Below are 27344 nucleotides of genomic sequence, written 5' to 3' on the forward strand. Positions count from 1 at the left end.
AACCATAAACAGGGTGGCATATAACAACAAAAATTTCCTCTTTCTCACAGTTTTGGAGACTAGAAGTTCGAAATCAAGGTGCCAACAGTGTCACTCTCCCTCCAATAGCTCTTGGGAGGATCTTTCTTTGTTTCTTCCAGCTTCTGGTAGTTCTTGGTATTCCTTGAATTGAGGCAGCATAACTGCAATCTCTGCCTCCATCTTCACGTGGCCTTCTTCTCTGTGTGTCTCTGTGTGTCTCCTCCTCTTATAAATGCACCAGTCATTGGATTTAAGGCCTATCCTAAATCCAGAATAATTTTTTCTCAATATCCTGAACTAATTACATCTGTACAGACTCTATTTTCAAACAAGGTCACATTCTGAAGTTCTAGGTGAACATGAATTTTGGGGGACACTATTTAACCCATTATGGGAGGGTTCACGATACTGTGTTCCTAGCAGGGTCTGGGTAAGAGGTGGAGAGAAGAGATGATAGTAAAGAGGCTAATGAGACATATAATAAGGAAACGTGTAAGGAATCTGACATTATCCTGAATGGAGTGGGGTGCCACTGGAGGGAATTAAGCAGGTGAATGACCTAATTAGATTTGTGTTTTACAAAAATTACATTGGATGCAATGTGGAGCAATGCTGGAGAAAGAAAAAGCTAGCTAGGACACTCTGCAGTAATCCTAGTTTGAAATGATGGTGGCTTGGAGAAGGAGATGCTGGGGGGAATAAAGAACAATAAGCGTAATTCTGGTATGTTGACAAAAGTGGAATGGACTTTGTGTGAATTAGAGACAAAGGTAGAGGAATCATGTATGATGGCCTAGCTTGCTAGCTTTTGAGACTATGTGGGTGATAGTCATAGACTCAGACTGGACGTGACTGGAAGAGTGTGTGTGTGTGTGTGTGTGTGTGTGTGTGTGTGTGTGTGTGTGTGTGTGTGTGTGTGTGAGCGAGAGAGAGAGAGAGAGAGAAAGGCACTTGGGAACAAAAAATGAACTAAGGTTTGGATATTTCTTTTAGTTATGGTTGCTGTGGGACTTCCAAATGAGTATGTCTAAGAAGCAGTTGTGTAGTTGCCTATATGAGACTGGTGATGTTGAGTAGGGAAATCTTAGCATATAAATGGCACCTAAAATTTTGGGGGATATTTGAAAAATGGTTTATATTATTACTACATCCAATAAAAGGAGTGTTGTTATGCACAATTAAATAATGACATTTAGAAATAATTCTTAATGGAATAGGAAATAACTATTATAAAATGCTAAGTGAAAAGAACAAAACTAGGACACACAGCTGTATCTACAGTAAGATCTCAACACTATATTTGGATATCTTTAATAATAAATACTATAAATAAATGATTAAATGTTAATAAATTCATTAAATGTTATAGTGGCTATTTCTGGGTTACTTTTAAATTTTTTTCTGTTTTACTCATTTTAAAAGTACAGTGTGTTCAATGAGCCTATACTACTTTTACAATCAGAGAACAATGCATTTTTTGATAAATTTTAGCATGTAAAATGTATGTGAACTGTAACATAGTATTAAAAACAAGGAATTGATTTCAAAGATTGGATATTTTTTGACTTAGGAGAAAAAAAGAGTCATGGGGGAATAAAGGATTATACCACCTGAGCCAGGCATGTATAAAATATATCAAAATATGTACGGGGATATGTATTGCACATCCTCAGTTATGTTAAGTAGGTATTCAATAAATCAGTGGAAAAATACTGCTTTTGGACATAAAGTAGAAAATACATTTAGATTGAAGCATTTTTCACTTGATTTTGAAAACCTTACAGTGAATGAGCAATTTAATAAAACACAGAAGGAGATCATTTTAAGTAAGTTGTCATCAATAATGCCAGGTTGCTTATGTAGGGTGATTAGACATAAATTCTTGTGCAGATTTTACTAATTTCTGTAAGACTTAAGAGGTATTTAGATTTCTGGAATGCAAAGTTAGAGCTTTAATATTAAATCTACTTAACATCTTCACGGGTTGTGCTGTTAAGAACAGAACATATCTGTATGTTCTTCTCTTCCCCCACCCCAACCCTAGATTTCAGAATATTAAACAACTATTCCATTAACACGTACTGGATGATATGGCGATGCAATTAAAACTCAGATCATCTTAAGGCTATTTTTTTATTCTGGTGTTACCAAGAGGTAATGCAGGATAATGCACTGTAATAAGTTCAGTAAAAGGGTGACTGCTGGCTAGTACCTGCAATAAGGAAAATTATTTGACATTTATGTGGGATTTTTTTCAAATTTTTGATAATTGCTTAAGTAACATTGGTTGCTTTGACTCATTAATAAAATTATTTGCTAATCCTGACCTGGAATAACATGTAAAAATTTTTCCATTTGAGTTAAGTTACAAAACTCAAACATAATTTTACTTGCTAATGATTATTTTTAAAGAGGACCTGCATATTTTATAATTTTGAATAAATTCTAGGAATAGATTTACTAAAAATAAATTTCTCGGTTAGTTATAAGAAAACATAAGTAATAATAATTATAATAGAAAAGAAATATAAGCTTAGATTTCAGTGAGGATTTTGACTTTGTCAAAGCAAGTATACATTCCTATACCATTTAATTAGACTATGCCGAGAATATTTAAATGAGTTGTTCTGTGCAAAATTTTGGCTTTATTATAACTCTAAACCTGGAATTCTATGTACCTTTATTTTCCCCATTCTTGAGTGGAATTTTCTAAACTCCTGAGTGAGTTTCAAAAGCTGCCATAGGATCCCAGGCAGTAATGATGATGATGGTGATGGCCAACACTTAACATATTGTGTAGTATGTGTTGGGCACTGTCCTAAACTGACTCTACAAATTAACACATTTAATCCTCATTGTGAAATTTTAAGGTATGGAGCTCGGTTTACAGATGAGAAAGTTTAGGCACAAAGAGGTAAAGTAAACTGCCCAAGGTCAAATGACAGATGGGATTAGAACTGAAGTTTAGTCCTTATTTTATTCATTACACTCTACTGCATGCAGAAGACGTATATTAACATGACAGAAAGTATTTCAATCCAAAAATATCAAACACCTAGTCAGTATTCCCTTGCCATCTTATGAGACTATCTGACATTCAGCTCTATGCTAGACATGTTACATATTTCATTTTCTCCCACCAAGCACACACAGTAATCTCCTACTCACACCTCAGATACCTGGATAGAAGGGAAAATAAATACATCATATATAATTCAGTTCAGAATTGTTCTGGAAAATAAGTCAGAGAACCATCGGTAGGCAGGTCCTGATTCCTAGAAAAACAAATGAGTTCAGAGGTAAGAAATTAGTTGCTTAGTTGGAATACAGCAGAGGAGCAGACAGGTATTCAAAACTGCAGAATAACTGCTATTTATCTTCTGTGGTCTGGACAGCGAGGATATAAATTTGGATTAGAGAAAAACAGGAAAGTGTTCAGATGATTAGCAGTGGTGAGGAGAATCAGGAAACTAATTTCCAGGAGACCGACTACCAAAATTGCCTTTTCTTCAGTGTGTTGCACCATTTCTCTGCTCTTATTAGAGACAACTATAGCACTGAGATAACAAGAGTTAATAAAGTAAGCAGGGTGCAATTAATATGTAACAGCAAAGGGACGTGAGAGATATTTCCTGAATAGAATAGAGTCAAGCAGAATTCAAGTAATTAAAAATTTGATCACTAATTTTTTTAAAGAAGCCCTCAGTAAATTAGTAATTTTGAAGGTGGACCAGACATCAGCAAGATAGCAGACGTGTAGTGCTTGTCTTCATAATGAACTATCACCTCAAACCTGATGGAATGACCATTAACAAAAAGATGAAGGATAGTAAGTGCTGGTAGGATGTGGAGAAAAGGGAGCCCTAGTACACTGTTGGTAGGAATGTAAACTAGTACGGCAATTATGGAAAATGGTATGGAGGTCCCTCAAATAATTAAAAATAGAACTACCATATAATCCAGCAATCCCATTACTGGGTATACATTCAAAGGAAATGAAATCAATATGAAGAATTATCTGCACTGCCATGTTCATTGCAGCATCATTCACAGTAGGCAAGATATGGAATCAACCTAAATGTTTATCGACAGATGAATGGATAAAGACAGTGTGGTATATATACTCAACGGAATTCTATTCAGCCTTAAAAAAAGAAGGAAATCCTGTCATTTGTGACAACATGGATGAGCACAGAACACATTATGTTAAGTGAAATAATCCAGGCACAGAAAGACAAATGCCACACGATCTCACGTATATGTGGCGTGGTGTGTAGAAAAGTCAAACCAATAGAAGCAGAAAATAAAATGGTGGTTACCAGAGGTGGGGGAATTGGGGAGATGTTGGTCAAAGGACACCAAATTTCAGTTATACAGGAGGAATCAGTTCATGTTGTATATCATGGTAACTACAGGTAATGATATACAGTTGAAAATGGCAAACAGAGAAGATTTTATGTTCTCACCACAAAAAAATAAGTATGTGAAGTAATTCTTATGTTAAATAGTTTGATTTAGCCATTCCACATTATGTTGTACACCATAAATTTATTCAAGTTTTTACTTGCCAATTAAAATAAATAAATTTTAAACATGGAAAAAAAAGTCTTGAAGGTAAAGTGAGCGATTTGTCTGACAACTAGTATATCAGAAAAATGTGAAAATTACTAAGTAAAAAAACGAAGACACTTTATCCAGAAGTTAAAACATGCTTCCAGTAGAAGTTTATGTAGAAGAAAATAGCTTGAAGAATTTTTGTCTGAAATACTCAAAGACATAACAGAGTAGAATTTTGTCATAAATAAGTTTTTAAAAAATCCAACTAAGTGCACTGCTTAAAAGAGCCAACCAACTGCTAAACAGAATATATAAATATAAAATATAAAATTCATATTTAAATTAATCATAGTAAAATTTGAGAGTTTCATTAATGCAAGAGGAAATCTGAAAAGTTTTTGGGAGAATAAGGATTGAATAGAAATATTCAGTATTAAGAAGTATCAAAATATTATAGAATAGCCAAAATATTTGTAAAGCAAATTCTCATAACAACTAAATTCCAGATTTTATTATCCTTGGAGAAGGAGAGGATGAGTAGTTGGTGCAGAGAAGTGAGTACTAGCTTCAAAATAGGGTATTTGTTCAAGGCATTTATAAATACTGATAGACATGGTTTAAGAAAAGTATTTTTGTTAAACATTTATGGATAATTTGGTTATATGATAATTTAGAAGAAGAATGTATCTCTTCTAAGTCATTAGCAAAAATAAAAGAAAAATAACTAGTAAATATTTACATTCTCACAAAAATATCAATATAGATGAAAATGAAAAACATTGATGTTCCAATATACTATAATGTGATGGTGTAACAGTGCATTGGAATGCATTAATAATATAAATATAACGTATGTAAAAAATGTAAAAGCAAAAGCAAATGGCATATTAATTTCAGCAAAAATTGTGATATAACTGTAGTGCAACAATTGGAGAGAGGGGAATTGTGGATGTGTGTTTGTGTGTGTGTATATGACTTGTATGTGATAAGTAGAAGTGATGTAAGGGGGCCAAATCACCATTTTTCATATTAGGAAGTCAATAATACATAAAAATGGAAAATCAAGAAAAGTTAGATATGTTTATGTAAATACTAGGAAGACAGCTTTACTACAGGCAAAATGCATTGTGTGTGGTAGGCATTATAAGGAATATAAAAATGAGTAAAATTAATCCCTTTAAGGTTACAGTATTAGAAAACATAAAATAAGTATACAATACCTGTAGTACACAATTACATATTTATCTCTATGCCCTCAATGGCTCATTACTAATTATATTTAAAAAGTATTATATTATGACTACAGTAAATTGGCTTGCGTTAGAAATACAGTTATTTGAGACTGAAACTTCTAAAAGTTAACCCATTTATTAATGAAGAGAGTAGCTATTTTTGTGGAAGTTTTGCACGAATATTCTCATTTAGTCTTTACAAGAACTCTACAAGGTAGCCACTATCAATCTAACACAGGAGCAAACAGGCAATGTTTAGGTCGTTTGTCTAAGGTCACATGGCTAGGATTTGAATTTGGGGCAAAATTATTTTGCATATGGGATTCACAGCCCAAGGTTTTAAGTGTCAAAAGTGCCAATATGCTAAAAAAGATACAGATTACACTATCAATTTGAAGTTACGCTTTCCAAATCAGAACAAAATGGAAAGAAAAAAATTCCTTTACATTTCAGAGAGGCTAAAGCATAATGCGAACTATTTCAACCTACAATTTCACTGCATATTTAAAATGTCAGAAATAGTGTTAAAATTAGGAATGAAAATGGAGAACAAGGGTCATTATAGATTTTCAAAACAAAACAGTTTTTTTTAAAAAATGCTATCTTTTTCTGTCTTGCCTTGTATAATTCTTTCTAAAATTACAGTATTTTTATACCATAACATGGTCAAATGTTTCAATGCTGAAGCCTCAGAAAATATTTAAATCTCGATTAGTATGATTTTTTTTAAACCAGAGTTTCAGTGAGTTATTTTTTATAAGTATAGGTTAACAGCAGGTAGTAAACTTTTTTCCCTAATAGGCTTTGAGCATGTCTTTGTTTATCCTCATTTCTAAGGGACAGTATAAACATTATTGTAGAAAATAGACTTTGATACAAAATTAAGCCTTTGAATCCTAAGAGTAAAAGCTATACCTTTTCACCTCTACCCTGCCCATTGTTTAGGAAATAAATTGAATCCACTTTAAAAAGTAGCAGATGGCACACTAGTGTGCTATGCTTTTATAGTGATCAGATAAGTAGTCTAGAAGTAGAGATCTGGGCACATGTGTCTGTCTGGGTGGTAGGGCATAAAGAATGCTTTTTTTATTTCCTGAGCTTTGGAAGTTTCCAAATAGTAACAAAATATTTTCATTGTTTTTATTCCAAGGTTTTTCTGTAGATTTTTAGCTTTTTAATATTGGCTTGTTTCTATTGCCAAACCTAGATATAATGCTATTTGGCTCTTTAACTTATTTATTATTTCCGAGACTGAAAGATCCCCAATCATACTCTTAAAATGAGTATTTCATTCCAAACAAACCTTTTACATTACTGTTGAAGCAGTATTGGGCATCTTTTTTCTCTTCCCCTTATAGCCATCAGTGTAATGCTGAGGAAACTCAAAATTTTTTTGGATTCCACTGTTCTTTCCAACTTGTTAAATTATGTTAGTTCATCAGTGTTTTCAGTAGCCCAGAAATAACAAGTAGGTATGATTTGGTGTGATATAGGAATAAATAAAGACAATAACATTTATTATTTGATGCCTGTTTTGTCTCTGGTACTGGTCCTTTAATATGCTGGATCCAATAACTCAATTAATTCTTAAAAATAACTCAGCAACTTTCTTATTAAGTTATTATTGTTCTCCCTGGGCAGATGAAACAACTTTGGTCCAGAAGGTTAAGTGACTTGCCCAAATACATTCAGCAAATATAATACTGAAGACACAGTTCAACTCAGTCCCTTCTGACTAAAAATTGGTCATTTTTTGGACACTACTTTTTAACAAGTATTCTGAATGGTGTATGTTGCTGACATTTTCAGAAATAATAGGAGATACATAAAAGTGCAGTCTAAGATGTGGCTTCTTCCTATACTTTGTCTCCATTCTCCCTGCCTCAAGTCCTCAAGGGTTGGATTGTAGACACTGGCATTTGAGGGCATTAGTCAAGCCTCCCTACACAGGTGCTCCAAGTCGCTGGAATTGTTGGTTTCAGGGTGAACCTATGCTACCTAGACCTGATCTAAGATTATATTCATTTATTCACTGGTTGGTTCTTTCTGTGAATATCTACTGAACAATGGCCGTGTGCCTGACAATGTTCTAGTTACTGTGGATTCAGTAGGAAACAAAATAGACAAAACCCCTGCCCTTCTGGGGCCTGCTTTCTTATGTGGTAGTATCATTGCAGCCTCCTCCTCCTCAATTTCCATGACCTAGAATTGAGAAATTTTTTAAAAAATAGAACCTTTTGGAGAGTAGATTTTAAATGTTCACACATATAAAATAAGTGTGCGAGGTAATACACATGTTAATTAGTTCTATTTAGCCATCCAACAATGTATACATACTTAAGGACATCATGTTATATATAAGCATATAAGTTTTGTCAAATAAAAAGAGTGAATACATTTAAAAATAGAGCCTTACTTTTCAATTTTTCTTCTTTTCAAAAAATAAAATAATGATGGAAAATGCAATTGAATCATTTAATAAGTATGCAATGACTGTTCTACAGACAAATAAACCAACCTGTAGAAATTGTTGAGTTTCAAACAGTGCGACCATCTTAAAGCTTTAAAATGCTCATTCCTGTACAAAAGGGTATATTCAAAAGAGTCCCAGTAGAGCTATCTATATGTTAGGAAGCATGAGATGTGTACAAGTCAAATTCCACCTGTAACTGCAGCTGTGGGTTTAACTACCTATTTTTCCTCACTTCTACCCTTAGACAAGAACAGCTAGGCCATTCTCTCTGTCTGGGTTATTATCCAACTCCATCCTTCCTTTGAAAGCTTGATCATCTTTCTACGTGGCTTAAAGTTCAGCACATGTCTCCTACTCATGGTGGATTGGTCTCTTTATTTTGTGAAATCACCTGTATTAAGGATATATTTTGGAGTCTCTGTGAGAGGTTATGAATAGATAAATATCCTAAGCATAATCTTTCTCCATCCACAGCAGTTTTTTTTTTATTACATTTTGTGAACTGTATCTGTTATTTTTATTGAATTTGCCAGTTGTGTTCAAATGTTGGCAGTACTGAAGATGGTGCTACTTTACCGGCTACGGTCACAGATAATAGGTCTGCAGCTATGTATTAGGATATTTTCTATGAATTTTCTGTGGCAATTCAAGTTCGAGAGTTTTATAAAATGACTGGGTTTGAGACAGGGCTTTACAGAATTGCTGTGTTTGAGATAGAACATCAATTTATGCACAGGACATTAACGTGCATGATTCAATGATTCTCCCCCAACATGCCAATACTGAGAAGCATTTTCCTCCGGAGATGTTTTCTTTTTTTTTTTTTTTGTCTCAGAATAATACATACTCTTCTCTTTAACCTAACAGATATGATCTGTAGTTAAGAGCTGCTTGATTTATAATGTTTAAATATTTTATACTTAAAAATTCTTAGAACAAAATTTTGTTAGTCTTTTAAGCAAATTATACCTATTTTCTGTCTGCTTTTTAGTGTTTAGAATTCACCTTGATTAACATTTTTCTTTCCTCTGCAGTTATTCCATATTGTTGGAACAGGATTTATGTATTTTGATTTCCTAGGAAAATTAAATATTACATTATTCCTTTTTATTTTTAATAAATATTTTATGATAGTCCTTGTTTTAATGATGATTGATTTGATTCTATATTTAAATGCAAAAGCATGACAACTTTCACTCTTCAGTTTTGAATCTTTGGACGGATTATCAGTTGTCTTTCAGTTCTTACAAAAGACTTGAGCTCCTTAAACAGTAAAGTTGATTTAACAATTAATCAAAAGCTGTATCAAGTCAAGTTGAGGAAACTTTTCATTTACTGGAAGACCTGTATGTATTTCTTAGGGTTCCATCTGCTCTGCCAGATCCTGCTGGCATCCCACTGCTGCTAAATCTATAATTCTGGGATTACTTTGCCTGCCTCCCCATGCTCATTGCTTTCTGACACGAAATCTTGTCCATTAGACCTCCTAAATATAATACATTCACTTCTTTCCATTCTCATAGACAACCCTTGTTTCTCTACCATCATCTTTTGCTTGAGCTATAATAAAAGCATTTTAACTCTTCTTCTAGAATCCCATTTAAAAATATATGAATAATAACATGTGCATTTACATGCTGATTTGATATCTCCCAGCCAACTTCAGTTGCTTCTTGTTGCAAGGCTTAATGTGCCAAAAACGTTTCTTCATTGTTTTCATCTCTTCTTCAGCCATACTTATTATCCCTTCTTTCCCTTTTCTCCATTCTTCATCCTTATTCGTCTATTTTCAGTTCTTTGAATGCCATGTGTTTCCACCTTCAAATCTTTGTACACCATATTCCCTCTGCTTGGTAAACTTCTTTACTTAGATCTTTCAAGTTGTAACTTAAATATTATTTCCTCAAGAAAGCGCTTCTTGATTTTTTTTATACTAATTAAGGTTATCTTACTGCCCCCATAGCACCCTGTGTACTTTTTAAAATTATTTTTTAGTTCTCATTATGTGTGCAATTATTTTTCCCCTAATATCTGTCTTTTCTGATAGTATGTGAGCTCCATTAGGGCATAGGTTATTTCTGTCTTTTTCACTCCTATTATAATGTCATCCATGATGTAAATTCTCAGTTAAAAATGTTTAAATAAGGGGTTGTAAGATGTAATTTTTACTAATTCTAAAAGTAGATTATTTATTGAGAAAGCTTAGTTCGCCCCTTTTATGTTGCTTTTAGATTTTCAAATTCTCTGACATTGTTCTTGAAGAAATGTATAATTAAAACAAACAAATTATGCCTTTACTTATTCTCTAATTATTATTAAATGTTAAATAATTATTTTGGAGATGAGTGGTGTTATATAAGTGGTTTATTGTATTTGTTAAAAGATGTTCCTATTTCAATTTGCTCGCTAAAATGAAAATTTTTAATGCATTAAAACAAAGTTGGTGTTGCTTTATAAGGAAAATGCATTTAGTTAGAATGATTGATTGATTTTTACATACTTCTAGCTGGTTTTTGTTATACGCCTACTTTACTGAAATTTTTGTCGTATTCCTTACAAAGAAGCTGCATGAATACATTTATAAATTGAAATATTGACAACAGTTGTGTAACCATTTGACAAATCATTTTTATGACATATTAGTATCATTCTAGCCAGTAAGCACTTCTTCTAAAATCATAACACTCCAGTAATCTTTATTGGATAAACATAAGTTGTGTGTTTTTTAGAGTTTAATTTAGCAAGACCTAAGTGAAGGATTGGAAAGATAAGATGCTTGCTCTCCCAGAATGCTCAAAAGAATGCTGAAGCTGGAACAGCTAATAAGTCAGTGGTTTGGCAATTCCCCTGAGAACTCAACAATGTTAATCATTAAAAGGAGTTTCTGTAATGTGTCAGGGGCTTATAATTTTGTTCTATTCTAAAAAAAAGTTTTTGTGACAGGAAGATGATTTCAATTTCTTTGTTATTGAACCCATGTAAAATTTCTGATAATACAATGACAAAAAAAGCTTTGTTTTTTTCAGAAAACAAACTTCATGTAATTAGATTAATTTATAATTCCTTAAGTGGAATTAATCTGCATGGCTATTTTATAATTATAAAATGGTATTCTAATGGAGTGAATAGGTGGCTCCAAGAGATCTTTTCAACTTTTTTGTATCAAATTCTAATTTATGACTTTATGGAATACCAAGAATAAATATGTTACCATGTGGGCAAATCTTAAGATGTTGGAATGCAGTGTTGAAAAATGATTTAGAGCAGTATTTAAGAACTTAAACAAACTTCATTAGTTTCATTTTACAGCCCCAGAATTAGTTTATAAATAACTAAAATTCCTTGGTATGGATTAAGTGATCCTGACAATTTTCTCCATAGAGTCCTTTTGATCCTCCGATAGAATAAGAAGCAAACGTAAGGAAATTGTGCATCTCACAGATAAAAGTAAAGGGTACATTTGGGGGTCTTTTTTTTTAAAGACTATAGAATGAAGTTTACTATGGTTTCTATATCTCAGGGCTAGGTAGGATGATCTCTGATGAAATCTATTTCATCTAAGCAATAAAGTAACTTTATCTCAGAAGACTGCAGGGCTGTATATATCTCTGTGAAATGTCATTCATGATACCGAAAAGCTTAATGGTAATTCCTGGGGGTTGGTTTTTTGAAGAGTCCCATGATAATTTGGAGAATGTGATACTTATTCTGTTGCCCTAGAAAATTTCAAAGAAAAGTAAGCTTGGAGAAAATTTTAACATCCTCCCAAATCCTTTGTCAGTGTATAGCAAATCAGAAAAAAAAAAAGTTATTTGCAATTGGAGAAGCAAAAAGCAAAGAACAGAAGAAACTGGAGAATGCCCTTAGAAAAGGAGTAGGTCAGTATAGGTGAATTAAAGTTGCAACTGATGCTAATTTTCTGGTTGTCAGTTCATCTCTTTCCATCACAGAATTGAAAAGTACAAGCGTGCTAAGATCTGAAAGAATATACCAATTGAGCCCTGAAGAATGAAAGAAAAATACTTTCATTATTTCAAAATGTCCCAAGGTAACATGGACTGAATCCAACCATTCTTAGTTAAAAATTAATTTGATTGTTTGCAGAATGATAAAACTAAGTGAAGATTTACAAAGCCCTTTTCAGTGAATCTCTTTCTCATTCAGTAAGTAATTAAACAAGGATTATTTAATTTACTAATTAAAAAGAAAAGGAAGATATCATCTAGAATAAAGTGGGAAATATTTTAAAACTCATTGAATTTATCTTTCCAGAACTTAAAAAATATTTTAAGTATTGTTTTCCTGTGCAATTTTTCTTTCTTCCTTCCTCCCTCTTTCCTCCCTCATCCCCTCCCACCTTTCTTGTTCTTTTTTTCTTCTATTATTCTTTTGGGTGGGGGTAATGTGTCCCTTTTCGGGTGACGAAAATGTTCTACAATTAGATCATGCTGATTGTTACACAACTTTGTAAATATTCAAAAACTGTACATTTTAAATGAGTGCAACCTATGATATGTAACTTATATGTCAAGTAAGCTGTTTTATTTTTATTTATTTATTTATTTTTTGTCTTTTTCGTGACTGGCACTCAGCCAGTGAGTGCAACGGCCATTCCTATATAGGATCCGAACCCGCGGCGGGAGCGTCGCAGCGCTCCCAGCGCCGCACTCTCCCAAGTGTGCCACGGGCTCGGCCCGTAAGCTGTTTTAAAAGAAGTGAAATCTCAATCAGAGGTTAAGATAAACAGAATAGGTAAAGTATAGGACAGCAGCCTATTCTCATTGCAAATTGATTACAACGAATCACAAGGCTAGATAGTTTCAAGACTTGGTTCGTATGTTCTTTCAGTTCTTACCAATTTTGTGCTTTTTAGTTTTGCAGTGGAAGAGATGGACTGACAATCAGAAACTTGGCATCAGTTGCAGCTTTTATTCACATACATCAATTTGTGGGCTTTGTGTCCTACATCCTGGGAAAGGAGACTGTCTGTGATCACTCAGAGACAAGATTTGCCCTTTATGAAAACAGGCCACAGGACAGTGAGCACTTGAATGTATAGTAGTATTCAATTGAAAGGTGAACAAATAGCCCACAAAACATTTACTGCATTTAATTAGATATAGTTAGGTAAATAAAGTTTGAACATTTGCTTTTATTGTAACGTCCAATGTGCATTAGCTATTCTTTTTCCAAATTTTTAAAATTTAACATTTACTTGTACATATTTGTGGAGTACAGTGTGTTTTTTCAACACATGCCTATACTGCACAATGATTCACTTAGTGTAGATAGCATTGTTTTGTATCTGTTACTTAAAATCTAGTAAGTGTTATTCATTTTGAAGTAAATGCCATGTCACAATGGCGAAGATTGAGTTTTTGAAGAAATGATATGTTTTAATTTTGAAAAAGTTTTGAATGCTGGAAAAATATTCTTTGTCTACGTTAGGAAAGTTTTCAAAATACTTAAAAATTAAACTTCATTGTAAAACTGGGACAGAGAATCCATGCTACGAGAATATACGTAACATTATACAAATGCAAGAATGCTTTGTTTTTATTGTGCTGTTAAAGTCGTGTCAATTTGGTTGCTTTCGTTGCCTCATTTCACTCATTATGACAGAAAATTCCTTTTCACATTATCTCTTAGGACATGATGAAGCTGCTTTTCAATTGACTGTGATTGTTTCTCAGGGAATACTGAGCTTTTAAAATATGGCTCATGGGATTCTAAAAAATTGGTGTTTTGTTACCTGTTTGCTCTGGCTATGCCATTTGCTAGCATTGCCCAATAGTTTCTTTGTCATTTACTTCCTGTGCCAGAAGTTGTCTACATACTCCAGATTATTGAAATAGTTCAGGTGAACTTTGTCAGCAGGAACACAGATGCATTTAACATTTTTTTCTCAAGACTAAAGTGTGTACTATAATTTATTTAAATTAGTTAAAAACAGAAAAAATATACCACTGTAGAATATCTAGAGAATTGGTTCATACTTATTCAACTATGCTATCATTCAAAACATTTTTACTTCATTTTAAAATCCTATTCTCTTATAAAAGATAAAGTGCATCCAATCATAATGAAAATTTGGCTTAGTAATGGAAGTCCTAGCCAGAGCAATTAGACAAGAAAGAGATATAAAAGGCATACAAATTGGAAAAGAAGTAAAATCCTCTTTGTTTGTAAACAACATGATCTTATGTATAGAAAACATAAAGACTTCATAAAAATTGTTAGAACTAGTAAACAAATTCCGTAAAGTTACAGGTTACAAAGTCAACATACGAAAATTAGTTGTATTTACATACTCCCATTTTTGGATCTTGAATCAGTCAATAATAAACTCAAGTTAGACCTATCCCTGTATAAGTTATAAAATTTTAAGTACATGAAGCCCAAACTAATGGAGTTTATATTTTATCTCGAAATATTTGTGCATGTGTATGTGCATGCATGAATATGTGTATGTGTGTGTTGTGTTTACAGAGGGATGTAGGAATTACTGTGTAAAATGTCAACATACCAAAATAGAGTTTTTGCTTTCAAAGCATTTATTACTAAAAATTTAGAAATAAAAAGATGGAAGGTAATCATTGCCAGCCCTTTATTGTTGGTACTTTCATCTGCCCATCTAGTCTTTCATCAATCACTTTAATGTTTTTTGAGTGCCCAATATGTGTCAGGCTTAGGGTTAAAACCGCATAGAAGGCATGGCTTTTGCATTTGAGAATCATTCAATTTGATGTAGTGAAAGTATGCATAAATGAATAATTTCAAATAGTATGACAGAGGATATATGGAGACGTATACTGAAGGGAGTGACCATCCTTGTTGGGGAGTGGACCACTCAAATGCCTGCTTATGTAGAAAGGAACTTTAGAGGCAGGGGACAGGCAGTGCTTAATAATGCAAATATGAAGGACTCAAAGCAGGAGAAAGGAAAATCATAATCTGAATTTTTAGAAATATTATTCTAATTTCTTTCTGCTTCTGAGAGGGAAAGCATCTCAGTCAGAGCTGAGTAGCTCTTCTTTATTTTTATTTAAAAGAAAAGTGTTGAACCCAAACCTCCTTCTTTAGGAAAGAAAGAAAGACCACAACAATACAATTCCCAATTGTCTCATAAACATCATAACGTTTTGATTTCACTTAGTTTATATATAATCCATATTCTTTAACATGTTCATAATTTTCAGTTTTCATAAGTCTTTTTAGTCTCTTTAATCTATCATTTTCTCTTTCATCTTTTTTTCTCTCTTTTGTTCCCCCATGTAAGAAATAAATGTTGAAGAAGCCTGATTGTTTGTGATATTGAGTTTCCCATGTCTGGATTTTAATGAGGGCATCCCTGCGAAGTAATTTAACATGTTTCTCAGTTCTCTGGGTTTCCTGTAAAATGTTAGGTGGACATAAAGTTTTGAACAGAATCAGGTTTGATTTTCTTTTGGCAAGTCTATTTTACAGTTGGTGTTGTGTTCTTTCACCACGAGTTACAAAACTTTTGCTTGTTTCTCTTGTTTGATGTTAGTAGTAATTGATGCTCAATGTCTTCACTAATTTATTAGGGATTGAAAATAGATGTTCCAATTCTATCATTACTTTTATATTTATTGGCAGAATACTTCTAAAGAAAAAACTGCCCTTCATCTACTATTGGGGTTAACTAAACTAGTGAAATCGCTTATGTAGGAAAGTCAAAGCAAATTGCTGATTCTTTCCCTTTATTTGCTGGCTCTCAAAAGAATGAGTTTGTTTTCTAGCACCTTTCACTGGTGACTAATGAGCTAATAACAATAAATATTAGCTCATGGATTTAGACAAATTTGACATATTTCAACAAATTTGACATGTTTTAAATTTGACATGTTTTATTGCAGTAATTATTCTAATCCATGGTTAATTTTCCCATTTCAATAATTGGGGTCTATTCAACCTTGCACTTAGACTCTATTCAATTTTTGTCTCAAATCTTGACTCTGCCATTTGTCCAAGGAACTTTGGTGGGAAATAGTATTTTCATGGCCAGAATCTGGGTGCTGGGGTACTCAGTGCCACTAGAATTGGTAATTACTAGCCTTTCAATAGTCAATATTTTTTTTTAAAGATAAAATGTGTCTTGAGTTTACACTGATTGTTCCAATTCAAAATCAGGACTGCAGGGTTTTTAGGTAACCATTTCTGTTTTACATAGGCATCTCCTTTCACCTGCATTTCCCAATTCTCATTAACATTGATGATAATAGAATTAGAGTATCATATTTTTCATTTTTATGCCATGTTTCACATAAAGGCCACACAAGATCACAATTCCAATACTACTCTATCTATATGACTACTAAAATGAGTTTAAAATTTTTTGTACTTTCCTTTGTCCTTATGTATATCACTGTCAAATTACTTACTCTGTTTTAAAGTCACAGCTCCTGTCTGTGGTTATACTACCAATTGGATACATATTTAGGGTCATCATTTCATTTTATTTTCTATTTTGAGAAGTTGCCCTTTTTAATTTAATTTTGCTTTATAATTTGGTAAACAGTTACTTGTTTTCAAAGTTCATTTTACAAAATAATGTATATTCAAAGAAGTCTGTCCTCAATCCTTGACTCCTCTCTACCCTGTAGTCTCCTCTCATCATAGGTATCCAGTAGGGTCTAGGAATTATGGCATAATCTTCCTTTTTTTCTTAATTGGAAATTTCTTGTGAAGATTTATTTACAGTTGACCACCAACCTTATGTCACTATTTCTCTAGTCAGTTCAGATGCCTAAAAGTGCTGGTTCAGAAAGAGCTGATTGGAGTAATATTTCCTTAGTTCTGACATGCAGATAACATTTGGTCTGCACCTTAATATTTCAGATTTATTTGCTTGATCTAAAATAATTACTTTTCATTTTCTTCAATTGTCTTCTGCCATAAAGTATTGCTGTCAATGCTTTAAAACTTTGATTACACCTGATTTTCTTTTCTCCTTTATAAGTGCCTTGGAGTTTTTGCATAGATTCCTAAAGTTGCCCAGATGTACATGGAACTATGTCCATAGATCACTAATTAAACAAATGTACTTTCTGTTTGTCAAGAAGTATTTTATTGTTTCATTTTGCCCTCATCAAGTGAAGGATTAAAAATTAAGCATCAATTTATATGGGAGTTTTTGATGGGTTTCTTTTTTAGCATGATTTTATATCCATTACATTTAATCCACCTTAAATGGAATATTGTATTACTTCAAGAAAGTAAAATGATTTTAATTTAAAGCAAAGGGATTATAAATTGATGCTGGAAACTAAGAATTACCTATTAACAATTTCTACTGTCAATTGATGAATACAAAAAACCACATAAGGTAGGAAACCACCAAAACCTTCACAATTTAAACACTGAATAATATAGAAGGATGTTTTAGCCCAGCCGTAAATTAGATCTTGTTAACTCAAATACAGGTGAATGTGCTAGATAATGTGTCCAATATGTATAATAAGCTAAATTTAATTGATCATGTAATCTTTCTATCCTTAAACTGATTTGAATATTTTTAAACATTATGGTGATTATGCTTTTTTTTTTTTTTTTTCATTTATAGAATGAAAAAGTACTATCATAGACTGGTCAGGAAGGGATCCAAACAACATGAGAAGTAAGCAGAATGGTTTTTTTGTGGTTGGAGAAAGGAAAAGTGGGGTCTGAGTCTCATTGCTGTCCAGCTTCTTCCTTTGTTCTAATTGGAGCCAGCCGGCAAGCCCAAAGGGAAGAGCAGATACAGGGGCTTTTGCTTTAAAGTTATCTTTTTTAAAAAAAGTTTTTTTCCAAACCAACAGAACTAAAAAAATATGATTGTTTTATTAGTGTCCGAAAGAGAAGGCTTGATTCACAATTTCCCCCAAGTTTAGTTTTCACTTATTCTTCCCCTTCAAAAACTCAGGGGTCATCACTGATATCTCGCCTTCTTTCACATCTCCTGTACCCCATAATCTATCCGTCAGTAAGACCTACTGCTTCCACCTTCAATATATAGTATGTGCAAAGTCTCTATACCACCAACATCTTAGACCAAACTACTTTCATTTCTCATTTTCCCCAGGCCCCTACTTGGCCTCCCTGCTTCTGTCCCTGCTTCTGTCTCGCACTGCATCCCCCTCCTTGCCAATGATCAATTTTCCATATAATTGTCATAATAACACTTTTAATAAAAAGTCAGCTCGTATCAGCTTTTTGCTCTAATCTCTCCAATGTTTTCCTATTATACATAGAACAAAATCCACACTCACCATGTTTAATAAAGCCCTACAGGATCTGGCCCTTCTGGCCTCTTCTCCTCCCACTTTCCTTCTTACCTGCATACCACTCACTGCACGCTGGCTTCCTCGCATTTTTTAAAAAATGCCAGGCTTGTATTTTCCTGTTGCTCTTGTCAGAAATCTCGTTGACTTACTGCTTCACTCCTCTCAGATCTCTATTCAAAAGTCATCTTATCTGTTTATCTACCACCCACCCCCCAAATCTAAAATTATGCCCTACTGTATCACTTTCATACCCTTTACTCTGCTGTATTTTAATAATACTTTTCACTGCCTAAAACTATTATATATGTGTTTTATCACTTCCTCTCTGCCCCCACCAGAATGTCATCTCCATGAGAGCAGGGAGTTTGTCTTCTTCAACAGTATCTCCCCAGCACTAGGATTAAAGCCTGCAAACAGAGAAGATGCTCTATAAATATTTGCAAAAAGGAAGGAAGGAAGGTGGATGGATGGAATGAAGGAAGGAAGGAAGGAAGGAAGGAAGGAAGGAAGGAAGGAAGGAAGGAAGGAAGGGAAGGTGGAAGGGAGAGAGAGAAAGAAGGAAGGGGTGATTTCTTCAAGGTCTACTTTCAATGTCCCCCTCGGCTGGAATGATCTTCTCTACTCTCATATCACTTGTGTCTATTTTTGTCTTTTGATACTTACACTCTTATTATTCATTTTTTATGTGTATGCACATATTAAATATTTTCTGGTTGACTGCCATCTCCTTAAATTCAGCTATCCTCTCTTTGATTCCCCCCAATACATAGTACCATAGGATTTAGTAAATAATTGTTTAATGAACACATGACACCATTTGCCCAAGCCTGATATAGTAGGGTTTTGGGTATGAGGTGCTGTTGAAGAATGAGAATGAATTATGATTACACTATTATTCTTCCTAATTTTCTGCTCAGTTTCTTCCCATAGTTTTTATTTAATAGTCTTATGTTCAAGTGAGCTAATCAGAAGTAGACTATTTTATTGACTTTGGGCAAATATCAAACTAATCTAATGTTGACTGACCCCCTTTTCCTATTACATATAGATAGAAATGCCTAGAAATTATTGAAAGATGTTTATGTGCACAGCCAAACGAAAAAAATAAATGAAGGGAAATCTCACCCTTGGATAGAAGATATGGCCTTGGGCTTGCTTGAAACAGGGGAACTTACAACCACTTGCATGCAAAAAGCTCCCACTATGAAAAGGAGTTTCAAAAAACCCAAAAAACAAAAACCTGTCTATTGACCCAGAGAAGCAGTTTGGAAACTTGTGCCTGTCAAATGTCTTGGTTGGGAGAAAAATCACCAAGTAATTCAAATTGTAGGCTTAAAAATGCAGTGTGGGGAGTTCTGATATGTGCTATCAGTGTGGTGTAAAAAGCCCTGTCTAAAATTAATATAGAATCTTAACCAGGACAGACCAGAGTTCAAAAGCAACTGCAAGTACATTTCAGGCCCCCAATTGCATTTCGTCTTCTAACATCTCATTTGTCAATATGCAGGTCACATGCCCAAGCCCCAAACCTGACACCGTGAGGTCATATCAAGGGTGTGTATGTATATTGCTATAGCAGGAGAGTGAAGAGTTGGGAACAATAATTCAATCAACCACAGGGACAATCCAAGAGGAGGTAAGAAAGGATAGAAAGAGGAAACAAAAGTGTACTAAAGAAAACACAAAATGTTGTATGAACAAATCCAAGTACATCAGTAATCAAAATAAATGTAAACAGATAAAATTAGTGGAAAGATATGTTCTCAGACTGAAATAAATATAAATTCAGCTATATACTGTTTAGAGAAGACTTACCTTAGTTTTTCACAGTGCTTAAAATCAAATTATGGATTTACATGTTTTTATGTCTATAACAATATATAGTGCTGAGTAATATAAAAGAGATGAATCAAGTACAAGGTGCCTCCATTTGTATAGTAGATATGTTCTGGAAATGTTCAAAAATCGAATTGTATTTAAAAGTTTTGGGGAGATACAATTTTTTTTAAAGGAACTCTGTAAATTATTTCCTCAAATTAGGAATATGATTAAATTATCATTTAAAATTATATGCTTTAAAAACTATATCTCGTTTCTTTTCATATTCCTAGGTGAGTATATTTCCCACTAACTACTGGTATTCAATAAATGTTTGGAAGTGATGGTAAGTTTATAATCTCAATATTCCAGAGTATAAGTAAATTCAGAAAAAAAACCCAGACCTTTAAAGTTAGAAACAGATGAGTTCTATGAAGATTAGAATGTAAAACACATGAATTTTACTAATGGAGAAACCCTCAGATTCTCAAAGCACATTTTTTATTTTATATGGCATTCTAATCATCCTCGTGCTACAAATTCCTGTCTGTTAGCAAATTAGGATATTAAATTAAAGTTAGAAGAGAAGAAAAAAAACTATGTTACATAAGCAGACAAAGAAATATGTACAAAAATATCCTTTACAGCATTCTTTCTTTATCTCCAGACCAGAAAATATCTATGAGTTAGAATTTGGTTAAATAAATTATAATGTATCCATACAATGGAACGGTAATTGGATTTTAAAAATGTGACAAGTGAAGAAAGGGCTGTAAATATATGCGTGCACACATATACACATGCTACGTGTGTGTGTCATGCCCTTCAGGGAATAGCTCTAAGGAGAGGGAAGGTCTGGGAGAAAGGTAGAGGGGAATGGTGGTTAAACTGGGGAGAGGAGGCTTTAGTTTTGTCTTTCTATATCTCTGTATTTTTCAGAATTTATAACAAATATGCTTTATATCACAAAAAAATTAAAGTCGGAAGTAAAATACTAGAGAAAGATTATATTGATCACTTTTTATGAATAAGGTGATTCAAGAAAAACATACTTAAATGAGACTGCCTGGCATCAAGAAAAAGCAGCTGATTCAATCTCTATATTGTCCAGCTGCCAAAAAATAAGAAATATCAGATGATAGGAAAGGGAAGTCATTTATAACCTTATTCATATATGCATATCCTAATATCCTATGTTTTTCCAAAATAGAGAGTACAGCCATACATCTAAAGAATTCAAAAGTGAGGAAATAACAGAAAGGAGATAAACAAGTATTTTTTTTTAAAAAAAGACAACACTAAAGTGAGCTGGTTTATGAAATGCATTTACTGGATGTCTACCGCATTGGCTAAAATTGGGCCACAAATATGGTTCTAATATTCTTAACAGCCAAAATAGATTTTTTTAAAAAAATATGATTCACAGTGTTTGTTACATAAAAACAAACCTATTGTTGGGGAGTATAGAATTTTGCATCAGGCTGAGGGCGGAGTGGATAACTGCTGAAGCTTCTTTCAAATCTTACTCAGATGCCAAACTTAACAGCAGAAAAGCTGCATTCTGAAATTAAGATTGCTAGGTTTTCTAAAGACATAACCTATCTCAAAAGTTATTCATGTGGAATACCTCAATCTTCAAGGATACATAGGGCATTTATGTATTTCAGGAAGGATCGTACTCACTCAGGAATTTAGTTTGATATTTTAGTATTTCAACTTTGAAATGACTTCTGCCTGTATTATTTATGTGTTATGGCTACAGATTATGACTAACTGCAGTGTTCACTAGCCATTTTTTATTATTTTTGAAAGAAATAGAAGATATTATGACACCCAGATCTAGTTGTTTGTGTCACCTTGAAAGTAGAACCATAAATAGTCATGTCCCTCATTACTCAATACTTTACTATATGGACTATTTTTGGTAGGAAGAAAAGGTGAGATTCCACTTACCATCATTGTGAATTTTTATTTCTGTCAATGTCAAGATGATAGAATAAATCATATTAACTATGTCTCAGATATATATTGGGCTTTTATTCTGTGCTCAGCATGGTGCTAGGAACTGCAGGGGGGGCGGGAGATGGGGGAAGGGAGGCATAAGAAGTGGCCCCTGCCTTGGCTTGGCTTGCTGGCATAGGGGACAAAGGCTTTGGAATAGTGTTGTTAACTTTATTGGGCCAGGCAGAGAGTACTGGCCCAATTTATTGTAGAGAAACTTCACAAATCAAAGTTTAGAGATGAACATAATATAACTGACATCTGCATAGTGCTTTGATGTTTACAAAATACTTGTCCATATGCTTGCTCCTTCCAGTCCATCCATTTAGAAGAAACCACAGCTTCCTCGCATTTTAAAGTCTCTTACCATGTAAATGACAGATATCTATCTGGTCCTCTACAAGTCCTTTTACATGTTCTTTCGTTAGATTGTAATTACAAAAGAAGTGGCTATTAGGAAATAATAATTTAAAATTTAGGAAGCTGAGGCTCAGAAGAGTTGATATTTTCCCTAAATTACCCACTGAATTTTGGAGCCTGGATTTAAAAAGAGCTTTACCCTCTTCCAAATCCTGTGGGTATTCCTGCCATTATTACACAGTGCTAGGACTCATATATGATGCTGTTGCTCAGACTTGGGCTGAGCATTACCTGCCATCTGGGAATCTCTGCCACAGGTGTTTGTATTCAGGCTCAAATATCTATCCACAGTGAATCTTCCAGAAAGATATCTAAAAGGGGAAACCTAAAGGTCTTTTTATCTTCATAAAATTAAGATTGAGCTAAAAGATGGAGAGCAGAGATGCTGTCCTGTCTCCCTTGAGCCCAGGCCCAGTGCTGTCCACTGCTGAGCTTCCCAACCACTGTGGTTTAGTTAAATTAGCCAATAAAGCCCCTCTCCTTCTTGCATTAGCTAGAATTGCTTTTCTTTATTAGGATCCGAAAGAACCCTGACCAGTAGGGCTTTGTAAATTTAATGCAACAGATATAAAAAATTTTCTGTTTACTGAACAAGCAAATATTTTGAATTAAACTTTACACTGATGTGTTGACAGTTTAAGACTATTGGTCTTGAAAAACATAAAAAATAGCCTTTTCAAAATAGGGTGAAAAATATCAAATGTCAGCTAATAGAAATGTTCTCTTATTTTTAGAATGTCAGTAAAATTTTACTTCTAACAGTAATTACAGAGGTTAAATTTTTTGTGTGAAAAGTAAAATAATGGACACATTTGGAATTAAAACAATGGTTGGTGGCATTTTAAATTTATAGTAAAGGTTAAAATTAATTTTCATCCATTTGATGTTTTTGAGTAGAATATAGAGATCTAGTACACAAATACAATTTTCTGTCCATAAAGTAATATAGTTTCTTTCTGTTGTTATTTTGGTCTTTGCTTATGACGTTTAGTCACGCTTGGTAAATGTTGTTAGGGCACTTGAGACCTTGGGTCATATGTAAGTCATTAACATTAATAGCCACATTCTGGGCATTTTACAAAATGGAGAGAGGGAATTAATAAAGTTGTGATGATGAATACCAATTTGCTTTCTAGATAAAAAGGTATTTATAAAAACAATACAAAAACATTTTCTAAGAAACTTCTGTTTTCAGAAAAAGTATGTAATTCACCTGGAAGTCTTTTTTTGTTTGTTTGTTTGAATTTGGTTACTAGATAAGTGCTGAGACACTTTTGGAAAAATAGAATAGACCAGAGAGCCTGGGTCTGAATCTCTCACTTACTGCTTAAATGACCTTAGACAAGTTTCTCAACCTCTGTGTTTCCTCCTTTGTAAAAGTGGGTAATTACAGTACCTACCTAATAGCATTGTTGTGAGAATTATTTGAGACAATATTTATAAAATGTATGGAACAGTGCTTGGTTTGTAGTAAAACCTAATTGCTGTTAACTAGTCGGTATGTATGACACAGCTGAATCAAAGTAGCTGTTATGTGCCTTGCGAATTAAATAGCACTATAAAATTTATTACTTTTGTTTAAATTCCACATTTTACTTAAAAAATCAGATTCTGTCCCTCCTCCCAACTTTCTGAAAAGCAGCCTGTCTTTCAATTTTGTACCAAGGAGGAGTTACCAAAGAAACAAAATTTACAGATGGTAAACAGTCTTAAGGGACTGGAAGTTCAGGTACCCTATAAAGAAAATAGCCAGAACTACAAAAATCCCTTTCAAAATTCATAGTTTCAGCTATTAAAACCATTCATGTTTTACCCCTATTAGATTTATTTAATGGTCTTGAAGAGAAGACGCACCAGGGAAATAAGAATTAGCAAGTACTATATCCAGAGAAGTACTGTAGAATTAGCCAAAGCAGGGGCTCCACTCTGTCTTTTTGCTAGCACAGTGATTAGCCAAATGCCTTAAAATTGGACATGTGCTTTCAGTTCCTCACAGCCCCACTGCCCCAATTACATTGCAGCTGGCATGATTTACATGTTGATTTTACCTCCCGATTCTTGAAGCCTTCTGAATGTTCACAGTCTGATCTAAAGCCATATCTATCCCATTGTAGATATTAAATGGGAACTCTTTATGGCATTTTAATCAACATTTAACAGTGGTTACCATTTCACTATAAGGAAAAAAGAGTTTAGTTATTGTGACTCTAGAACCTAAGGAGTAAAGGAAATGTAAAATTAAAATGGAGTTTTTTCTCACTTAGAACAGTATTTTATCAGTCTATATTATTAGAAGTTTATATTACAAACTTGTATATAGTTCTTTAAAAGTCCCTTTTGCAAAAAAAGATTTTATAACATAGCTTTAACTGAGAAGTATATGAATTTCTAATTCTAATTGTAGTTGCAAATGGAATTGAAAATACATGAGAGAGTAATAATTCTAATCATGTTAATTGCACTTTTCTCTATTCCAAAAAGATACTTCTAGAAAGATTTTTAAAAATCCACTGTGGCATCCTATTTTCCTCCTAGTACCCATGGCCAGTTTCTATTCTCCTTTGTCTCTCTAGTTCTGCTTGTAGGCCTTTATTACTTCCAGACTAGTTCATTGTAGTACTGATCTTCCTACCTTGTAAACTTCCCTTATCGAAACTATACTGTTCTTTGCTGCCAAATTAATATTGTCAAAACACATTTTCCTCGATCAATATCCAACATCAATATCTGTCCAAGTATTTTTTCTACCCTAAATTTAACTGGAAAAGCTGGCTCCTGCTTAAAGCCAGCCAAGGGTGATTTGTGACTTCTCAACTTCTGGATCACTCCTTTCTCTCACAGCACATGGCAGTTATCCATGGCCACATCATATCTTAGTAATTTGCATATATGCCATACGCATTCCTATCAACTGGGCTGATGTGCTAGAAAATGCCAAGCTCAGTTCTTGGTTGATCATAAGGAGTCAATACATTTTGTTGAAATTCTGAGATTGTGCATTAGAGATCAGCAGATGTTCTCATATTGTCTGCTAGGATATAAACAAATTCCACTAAAAATATTCTGTACCCTCCTACATTACACTGACATAATTTTACAAAATATTTCTTTTAACAATCTTATGTAATGAATAGTGGATTTAGAATGATGGAATTGTAAGAATATGAAGGAATTTCAAAGCAGACTCCAAGTCACCAGCTATTTTTTTAAATATTGACACCCTCGTTGTTTTGCCAAATTTGTAATAAAATGAAACTTTCTAATTGTTAAAGAGAGAAAGATTATCACTTCACGCAGAGACAGATCTTTGAGTCTCTTCATCTTCTTAGTTTATGGATCCCAGGCCCTAGGATGTTTCTTGCTATGGTTGATGCATAAACCTTGAAGTTGATGCCACTCAGCCTTATCTCAACTGCAGGTTTCTTTGTCAGCCTGCTAACCCTGTCTTGCAGTCTATCCAGGTCTCATGATAAATGGAAATTAAAAATACAAAAAAAACCCCAAACCAAAAAAACAAATGAAGAATTGTTAAAAAGATACAAAAAACAAAACACTGAAAGCAGGCAAGGGAGACACAAGTACAAACCATGTGTTTCATGGGGAGAGCGATTCAGAGATAGTAAATGGGAGGGGACTCAAAAGAGGCTCGCTTATGTGTGGCTAAAGCAAGGCGTATGCCTATCCACTCTACTGTAGAAATGATTATAAACTAAGTGCTCTAGCAATAATTATCTTTGATGAAAATAAATATAATTTTTTAAATGCAGAGCAGGTTAGCAATGGAAGAAGCATGTTTGAGGCCTCAGTATATCTCTTACCTGTTTTAACTTTCCACCACTCCTCATAGACTCCTTTCCAGGTCTGTCATGATACTGGATGAGCACACATTAGATTCTGCAACTAGTTTTTCACAGGTGTCCCTGATTTTCAGGTTATTTAGAACTGTATTGTCCTAAGTTTATGTAATCTAAATCCTTTGTTGTCATTTGAGCAATGTTTATAGCATCTTCACCAGGATTAGGTAGATTCCTTCTCAAGAAACCATTTTCTTTGCTCATTCATAAGAAGCAATTCCTCATTCATTAAAGTTTTATCATGAGGTTGCAGCAATTCAGTCACATTTTCATGCTCTACTTCTAATTCTAGCTTTCTTGCTATTTCCACCACATCTGCAGTTACTTCCTTCACTGAAGTCTTGAACCCCTCAAAATCGTCCATGAGGGTTGGAGTCAACTTCTTTCAAATTCCTGTTAATGTTGATATTTTGACCTCCTCCCATGAATCACAAATGTTTTTAGTGGCATCTGGAATAGTGAGTCCTTTTCAGGTTTTCAATTTACTTTGCCCAGATCTATCGGAGGAATTAATATCTATGGCAGCAATAGCCTCACTAAATGTATTTCTCAAATAATAAGACTTGGAAGTCCTTGATCTGTGGGCTGCAGAATGGATGTTGTGTTAGCAGGCATGAAAACAATGATAATCTTGTACCTCTCTGTAGGGAAAGTGAAGGAAAATGGTTAGGGCTCCCTCAGA

General features: G+C 33.7%; 1 protein-coding gene across 4 annotated transcripts in view; it reads left to right on the forward strand.

The window, feature by feature from the left end:
• Window positions 1-27344, forward strand: part of GULP1 (GULP PTB domain containing engulfment adaptor 1) — a 282987-nt gene that overhangs the window by 114221 nt on the left and 141422 nt on the right. The gene's annotated exons all lie outside the window — the stretch shown is intronic.

Source organism: Cynocephalus volans, chromosome 1 (genome assembly GCF_027409185.1).
Source record: "Cynocephalus volans isolate mCynVol1 chromosome 1, mCynVol1.pri, whole genome shotgun sequence".
Lineage (NCBI taxonomy): Eukaryota > Metazoa > Chordata > Mammalia > Dermoptera > Cynocephalidae > Cynocephalus > Cynocephalus volans.